Source organism: Meleagris gallopavo, chromosome 3 (genome assembly GCF_905368555.1).
Source record: "Meleagris gallopavo chromosome 3, MGAL_WU_HG_1.1, whole genome shotgun sequence".
In the NCBI taxonomy this organism is placed as follows: Eukaryota; Metazoa; Chordata; class Aves; order Galliformes; family Phasianidae; genus Meleagris; species Meleagris gallopavo.
The window spans coordinates 41,226,839-41,236,432 of NC_139406.1; positions in this window are offsets into that span (position 1 = coordinate 41,226,839).

Genomic DNA, 9,594 nt, shown 5'->3' on the forward strand with positions numbered 1-9,594 from the left:
ATTACTTTGAAATTAGCTGACTATGTAGGCAGCTGGTGGCTAACATTCGAAATTGTCACCTACTAATTAAATATGAGACATTCATGCTCAAACTTGATTTATAGCTGTGAGAGCTCAGAACCATTTGACTAGACATAAATTGTATTTAGTTTCAAAAAAAAGGAAGAAAGAGGAAGAGAGGAAGGAAGGAAGGAAGGAAGGAAGGAAGGAAGGAAGGAAGGAAGGAAGGAAGGAAGGAAGGAAGGAAGCATATGAATCCTTCTTTGCTCTCTGGCTCAAAGCTTGCTTTCTGAGGTATTTCTTGTGATAAGACTCTATGAGATGAGAGATGGATGTTGCCATGTGGCAATCAACGTCACTGTATGGACAATTTTACATTTCAAAGCATTTCTTTGGAGCTGTTTGCCTTCGGAAGAGATTGCTCAGGACTGTTTACTGGCGGAAGATCTAGCCTGTTAGACCAAATAAGTCCTGTTTGCTATGGGAGGCCAGGGGATTGTACCCTGTGAAGGTAAGATACAAGTTGGGTATACAAATATTAAAAAGAACCTCCTCTCCTTCCTATAAATTGGAGTGAGACAGAAGGGACCTTTAAAAGGTCATGTATTTCAACTCCCCTGCAATGAACAGGGACACGCACAGCTAGACCAGGTTGCCCAAGGTCTTATCCAGCCTCACCTTGAAAATCTCCAAGGACAGGGCATCCACCACATCACTGGACAACCTGTTCCAGTGATTTGATACCCTCACTGGAAAAGATCTTTTCCTTATTTCAAAACTAAATCTACCCACTTTGAACTTAAAACTATTTCTCCTTATTCTATCACCACAGAACCTGCTAAAGTCTGTTCCCTGCTTTCCTGCAGCTCCCCTTTAGATAGTGAAAGGCCTCTATCAGGTCACCTCGGAGCCTTCTCTTCACCAAACTGGACAGCCCCAGCTCTCTCAGCCGGTCCTCTTAGGAGAGGCATTCCAATTTTTTGATCATTTTTGTGGCCCTCCTCTGGATGCACTCCAACAGGTCCATGTCTCTCCTGTACTGAGGACTCCAAATCTGAATGCAGTACTCCAGGTGATACCTCACCAGTGCAGAGTAGAGTGGCAGTATCATCTCCCTTGACTTGCGTTCTGTACTTTCATCCCTCAGTTTATATTGGTAAGATATACTTAGAGACTATAAAAAATGAAGAAATAGATGTTTTGTATTCATGCTGTGCATTATTGGATATTTTAGTTCACTAATAATTTCAGCAATAATTAATAGGTACATTAGAGTCTCAAAAGTGATACAGGAAGAATCTCCTTCTGAATCTGTACATAAATTTAAAATATATTTTCTGCACAGATTATTACATTACAGTTTTTATAAGCATGTCAAAAATATAATTTTAAGCAGTTTTAAATGCAATGGCAAACTACTGGAAAAATTCATACATTTTGAATATTTTAACACCTGTTTGAATTCATAATTAGAATTTGATTAATGCCATTGCAAACACTGGATAAAAAAGTGATAGCTCATGCAAATGCATGTGCATGTTATTATTCTATAGTTTCTAACTTCAATATAAAATGTTCTTTTCATTTTTTTTTCCTGGTCTGAATCCACACTGCCCTAGGTAATACCATCTTATGTGCAAAGCATGAGTATGATCAGAATAGCCATATTTTATACATGCTCTGAAAAGCTGTAAGAAAGTACACTGCCTTCAGGCAGTAGAGAATTGGATTCCATATCTACTGAGCATTGTACACTACTGGCTACTGCCTGGTTTTGCAAAGGTAAAAGATGAACAAAAGATTTATTGACAGCTGTTTTATCAAACAATTGAACCTTGATCAAATGCCCTCTCTTGCTTATCCTGACTTTCCTATCTACTTGGTTTTGTTCTTGTTTTTACCAATATACAGAAACACAGATCATTCTTAAGGAAGCACAGATGGAGATTGCCAGCAGAGTGTACTTATTTTCCTGGCAAACTTTTGCTTAGTTTGCTTAGTCTAACAAGCTAAAAACCAACTAAAATAACTAACTGCTGATGTTAGAAATGTCATGGGTCTGAATGACTTTCTGCACTGACTCATCCCTTGAAAGTTACACCTGCTTTTGGGAATTACTATTGAGAAAGGCACATTGTGTTACCTCAGAAACAGCTGCGGCTGCATGTGTATATTTAGATAGAAGGTATTTTGCTTCTTTCTCAGTTCTGTTTGATATGCCATTTGCTTTTTATTTAAGCTGCTAATGCAGTCAGTCCTTTGCTATCACATCTGCTCCCTTATACTCTTGAGTCTATACAGCTGCAGAAGATGGTGCTGTAAGGATGTACATTTGGTGACACAGCACCATTTCTGCTATACCTAAAAGTTCTCCAGAAGAAAGAGAATTATATTATTAATATATTTGAGAACAGAAAAAAAAATTCTATGCACCATCTTTAGAGGATATAATATTTCATTGAGACAGGTCAGCTAATAACATCACATAAGGTGACTTCATTTCCTTTCATTTTATTTCACAATTGAGACCAAGGTTATTTGTCTATAAGACAGATGCTTGACAGGAATGAGATCTACCCAGGAAAAAAGGAGACTGAAATTATGGAATCTTATTCTTGTTACTGGAATTGAATTGCTGTGTGGCCTTGGGTAAGTCAGTTCAACTGTCTGTGCTTCAGATCTCAGCTTCTGTGCAAATCAAGGTGTATTGCCTAGCTAAATGCAATTAAGCTTGAAAAATACTTTGAATTCTTCATTCAGAACACATAAATGTAAACATTTATCACAGACTACTATTCTCATTCTACATTAACCTTTCCCCAGTTAAGGGAAACAATTGTATTTCTGATTTAAAGGAAACAAGCCAGAAAAATTAATCTGACATTATAAGAAATTCTGCTTTCTCTAGATGAGTGAAATTTATTTCAAAAATATATACTTTGTAAAGCTACTATGCATACATTTCTAAACACTGTTTCAAAACAGAAAACAAAAGAACTGAGAAAATATGACCTACAATTTCCTGTTGCATCCTTACCGAAACTGATCAGGGAAAGCAGAGGAAGAAACAAGAACTGAGAAATAATATGAAAAAATAGTCACATAATTCTGCTTTCATAATGACTTATACTTGCTTCTTTTAGAAAATCAGAAATAGTAAAATTGCTCATTGAAAATGTGAAAATTTCAGTTTCTTCTTCAATATTAAAAGTATGATTTGCCTTTGCTTAATCTCAATTAATCTTCTCTCCTTCCCTCACTAAACTCAGAACATTTGTTCCCCATTTCTTTCCTGAAACACTATAAAGAAAAATAATGGAAATGCCTTCTAAATTTCTTGTTGCCTCCTATGCCACAAAGCAAAGAATAGCAGCAGTTATAACTGAGTGATAAAGTCTGTGCACAAATATCATAAGGCAAGAGCCTATCAGAGTAAGTTGTCTTTTCCCAATTAAGTTCTGGGAAAGTGGATTTGAGTAAATATAATTTGAGTGAAATCATAGGTTAATGGTAATAGATAGAATAGATTCAGATATTCATCCAGAAATGACATAAACAGGGAAACTGAGTATCAGTAATGGGAAAAAAGTTGAAATTGCTTGACTAAAACCAATTATTTGGTAGGTAAGTACACAAGCAGTATTCAAGACCCTCTAAAAACTAGACTAGTGCTCTTTCCAATATCAATCTTACATTTTAAAATATTACATGTATTTTGTCTATTCTTAAACACTATTTATACTCTTCAATAATGTTATTTAATGCCTTAAAAAGTGACAATTATGGTAATTCCAGTATTACCTCTGTTATCAACTTGGGAAAACAGTCAAGAATATAGTTAAAACACAGATATTGAAACAAATAAAGAAGGAAATAGAACCTATAGGAAAACAAACAAACAAAAAAAATCTATAGCTATATAGTCCAGTGTTCATTACAGATTACTATTTAGATAACATTTAATTGGATGTGCACAAAAAAAAAAAATCCTTATCTGAATGTCTCATAAGTCACAATACAATCATATTTCAACAAAACAAAGTCTTCATTATTTCCATATAAGATAAAAAGCTACAAAATTATATGGAAATATAGCTAAGGTCATCACAGACATTGTAACTTTCTTATTCCAGAAAAAAAATAAAATGTAGGCACTTGTTAGACAAAATCATTTAGCTAAGGAAACTGCAAAGCCAGTGAAACCAACATTCCAATGTTTTCTGCTACTAAGCCTTGACAATGGCTTATTGACAACTAGCTTAATGATATATGATGATCACTTGAATGTTTGAGCAAGAAATGCAAGAGAGCACTTGAAAAACTTTTAGTATTGTTAGAGCCTGAGAACCTGTACAGTAGCCTTTGACAAGTCTACAAGAGGATGGAAAAGAATGGAAAGAAAAAAAAAAAAAAAAGGAAACAACAGCAACAAAAAAAAAGTATTCATCTAGGAGGCAATCTCAGAGATATATAACATATATTTTTGGTCATTAAAATTTAAGACTTATTACAACAGCCTTTGAAAATTGAAATGAGTTGAATAAGCCTTTCTTCATGATAGTTAAGTTTGGTGTATTTTTTTCATATGCATTCCCTTCTTTTGTAATGTTTTCAATCTTTTGTTAAAAGGAAAAGCTTAGAAAAGCAGTAACAGGACTTGGTTTACAAACAATCTTCTAATTATGAATTATTAATGACAATGTTCTATGCATATTGCCACGTACAGTGTTGTCTTCTATGACAGATCATTCTTGTCCTTTTTATATTTGCACATTTGCAAAGAAAGTAATGATGTCTTACTATTAATTTTACTATGTTTTCTAACATTATTTCCATTCTCATGGTCACACACAGTCTTTCTGTGCACCTAATGCAGGTTATTTGCACAATTATGAGGTGATTAAGACTGTGTGGAATATTTTGAGTATGATCTTGTAAACATGTTATACAGTGGGAGAGATGTTTTCCTGTCTCTGCTGACAATACGGCAGGGCCACTCAGAATCTCTTACCCTTTTCACAGACATATCACACATCCTCCCTGTGACTCACTAGTGCATTTAGGTTTCTGCTTTGGTCACATACAATTGATATAATTTCTATTTGTAATTTCTATTTAAACCTAAAGTACATATTTTATGCTTTCCATTATTTATTTTATTTTCATCATTTATTGCAGAAGTTCACCTGATTCTTCTAATTACTGAATTGATTTTCCTGAGTATGGATAATAATTTCTACTTTTTGTTACCTGCAAACCTCAGAGCACCCATTTACTTCCTAAATGCGGGCCACTAATAAAAATACTAAACAAATCTACCCTAAAAGTAACCACTGATGAAAATCATTCTCTAATTTACTTGCAGTCTGATCTAGTTGATGTAAACGGTGCCAGTCTCCTATTACTAGCTATTTGTAATTTTTTTATGAGTATTGAACTTTCAAAATATCACCTTCTGTAGAGACTGTATCAACTTCTTTCTCAGAATCATAGAATGGCCTGGGTTGAAAAGGACCACAATGATCATCTAGTTTCAACCCCTCTGCTATGTGCAGGGTCACCAACCACCAGACCAGGCTGCTCAGAGCCACATCCAGCCTGGCCTTGAATGCCACCAGGGATGGGGCATCCACAACCTCCTTGGGCAACCTGTTCCAGTGTGTCACCACTCTCTGAGTGAAAAACTCCTTCCTAAACCTCCCGTTTCATTTTAAAACCATTCTCCTCTTATCCTATCACTATCCATCCTCATAAACAGCCATTCTCCCTCCTGTTTATATGCTCCATTCAAGTATTGGAAGGCCACAATGACGTCTCCTGGGAGCCTTCTTTTCTTCAAGCTAAACAATTCCAGTTCTCTCAACATTTCCTCAACCTTTCCTCTGATCACCTCTGTGGCCCTCCTCTGGACCTGCTCCAAGAGCTCCACGTCCTTCCGTACTGGGTGCCCCAGGCCTGGACGCAGTACTCCAGATGGGACCTCACAAGAGCAGAGTAGAGGGGGACAATCACCTCCCTCTCCCTGCTGGCCACCCCTCTTTTTAACGCAGCCCAGAACACAGTTGGCCTTCTGGGCTGCAAGTACACACTGCTGGCTCATGTTCAGCTTCTCATCAACCAGGAAATATGCGTATCTATATGTATTTACAAACACATATATGAAGTAAACTAAATGTGATATCTCTTTAATGTAATTTTGTGACTTGCTCAAGGGTCTGGGGATTTCCATGGGTTAGGTAACTTTGTCTACAAAATATGTTCAAGCATTTTCCACATTCAGAGAGCATTCCTTTGTAATACATGACTTTCAATTTTAAGTGATGACTACTTCAAGGAATAAATTTTTCAGGTATAAAGGATAACAGAGTATTCTGACTTTGTTAGAGTATGCAGTCTAAGATTTGTCTCCATTTTTTCTCAGGTATTCTTATTTCTGTTACATCCTCTACCTTTTAATTCCTTTATTTATTTATTCGTTATTTATTTTGGTTACCAGTATTTTTCTCTTTAACAGTCACTTAAAAAAATAAATCTAAGGCAAAATATCCCTTTAGCAGCTGCAATAGATTAATATTGGTCTTTGATCCTTTCTATTACATGCTGGTATTACTTCTCTCCTCTTACTACCCTACCCAACTTTTTCTATTTTTATCGTTGTCACTGATAGTTATACTTTTCCTTCAATCAACTGAACTAGCTTTTGACTATTTTCACTTTATTTTCAAACCCTTCTTGCAGATTCTTCTTACATATTTTGTCTTGTCATCTCAATATTCTTTCAGAAATGTTCTTTCATGCAGTAAATCTCATACTTTTCCCATCTCCATTATTATGTCCTCCTGCTTTGAGTACAAGCTGGTTAAAGTCACATCCTTTTAGTCTAGCATCATGTCATCTTTCACATGTTTACACTTCTGTCTGATGGGTGCAAATATCATGTTATACAAGAGCCTTGGATAAGAAGAGTAAAAGCAATATAATTTTCTCTGACTTGTAATGTATAGAAAATATTATAGGAAAATATATATTTAAAAAATAGGATTATTCATGAGGTATCACTTCTGCATTCTAAGCCAAGATATCTTGCTATTCTATACTATGTCTGATTTTATGCCTGAGCATATTCAGTCAAAATGCAAAATTTTTATTAAAAAAAAAAAACAACAAAACACAAAAAAGCACACACAAATAGTAAAATAGTAAATAAATAAATAGTAAAAATAGTAAATAAATAAATAAATAAAAGCTTTATTATTGACCTACTATATCATTCGTGATGCAGCAGGTAGAAAAAGGAGGCATAACATTTTAAAAATAATTAGAAATTATAAGATAATTCATTGTGAACTACCAAAGATTCCCAAGAAAGGTTGTGGAAGCTTCATAAATAATGCAGTGTTAATGAGAAATGTACAGCTTAAGTTTCATGTTCTGTTTTGGACATTTGTAGGTAAATGATTAGTATGATCACTTTCCTTATAGTAACAAAATATGTAAAAAATTAGTTACGTATGAGCTTTTACTTCTGTTAACTCGATTTCCTAGAGTCTTGCCACACTGTGTTGCCTAAAAAGTGTTGTGCTCAAATGTCAGGTCTCTAGAGAGTTTAGAATATGAGGGAAGAGTCCTGCTTCTAGTCCTTAGATGTGTTTAGTTGCTGTACACTGGATCATGCACCTAAATACCTTTGAAGATTTAACTGTAGCCTTATTCATTGAGAGAGATCCTGTTCTCTGGGATGATTCACTACCTTTCTAGTACAAAGTTATTGTTCTAGATTTTGTACTAGAATATTGCACTAATTATTAGATGACAAAATAAAGTATCCCAGTAACTGTTGTAGTTAGGAAAACACATCTTTGAATTCTTTGATCTTGTCTTCAGCGCCCTTTGTTGACTTTTTTTTTTTTTTAAGCATGTTAAAAGCAAACAATGAAAAACATGTTCGGTGAGGTTCCAAATAGAACTAAATAGACTAGAAAATTATTTCAGTATCACAACATTAGCATTCTTTTCAATTCACTGTTAGCAAAAAAAATTAACACTTCAGGTTTAGGGGCCCAAATCTTGCAAATAATTTCACATAAACCATTGTCAGAAATTTTGATCAAATTTAAATTACCAATGTACCACTTTTTTTTTTTTTGTACTAACTTATATCAGTTTCATTAACCATCAAATAAAAAAGCAAAAGTGACCAAGCAAAACCTATTTTGGTACTAGAGCTGATTATAGATTACCTAAGCTGCCTCCTTTTCACTTACAGCAGGAGAGTGATTCCTGATTCACAAGGTAGATAAGCTTCAGCGATATTATAGAATGAGATAGCCTGTTCAAGACCATAGGATTTTCCCACATGTTCCTTTGCCAGTATAACTTGCTATTGAAGGTGACATTAATTTCACATTTCCAAATGGAGATACGTATTTTAAAATTTACAAAACTATGTTTTTAATGATTAAATGGCAAATAGTGTAAATGAACTTTCCCTCATCTGATAGAGCTTCAAAGTCAATAAACTTTATATTTACTAATCTCAGATTAGTTAAATGTTAGGCTTACCAAGATACATTTTATATTAGCAAAATTCAGTTGTTGAAATGAATTAGAAGATAAAAATATAAATTTTCCAAACCTTTTTTGATTACTTACAAAGATGGCTTCTTCCACTGTAATACAACTTTGTAAAATATTGGCCATTTTTTTTTCCTGTAATATTTTTTCTCACTAGCATGGTCACTGCATTGTATTCGTGTTTTCCTAATGCCTAATCAGTTTCAGGAATGCTTGACTACTCCTGATATTCTCTTGTCATCATATTATATAACACCAAAATTACATTGCTGCTGACTTAGGAGCTGTTTACTCCTGACTTATTCCAGGACTCAATTTTATCCATGAGTATATTTCATAGGTACTATTAAACACAACAAAATAATCATTAAAAAAAATAAATTAAAAAATAAATAAAACACACACACATACACAAAAAAAAAAAAAAAAAAAACCCACCAACAATTACAACAATCCCACATTTATTATGCAAATATGCTGTTTTTATTGTCAAAAATATGGGAAACACTCTTTTCCTTCTCAGAGCTCTATAGCAACAGATGCCGAAGATGGATGAATCAACCAACCAGAGAAAAGCTGTGACAAAGCTGGGCAGAGAAGGTCTTTTTCTGACTAATGTCCACTAACATCTCATTTCCCTGGCATTATTAGTAGTAGCAGTAGCAAATGTAATAGTAGCATTATGTTTCTGTTTTGAAGGTCTGGATTCTGGAACAGAGTATATGAAGTACAATACAAAAATAATTCAATTAGATAAAACTTTTCTCTTGTAATTAACTTGAGAAAGAGATAAATAATGGATGCATACAGGAAAGGATGTAGAATGAGGCAGCAAGACCTTGTCTTTTTGCATGGCTTCTGCACATCATCAGGCTTATTTTAACTGTACTGTAGGTGAAAACAGTCAACTACAGCTTTGGTATGCAGAATCATAGAATCATAGACTCATGGAATTATTAAGGTTGGTGAAGACCATCAATATCATCAAGTCCAACCAGCAACTGATCTCCACCATGCCCA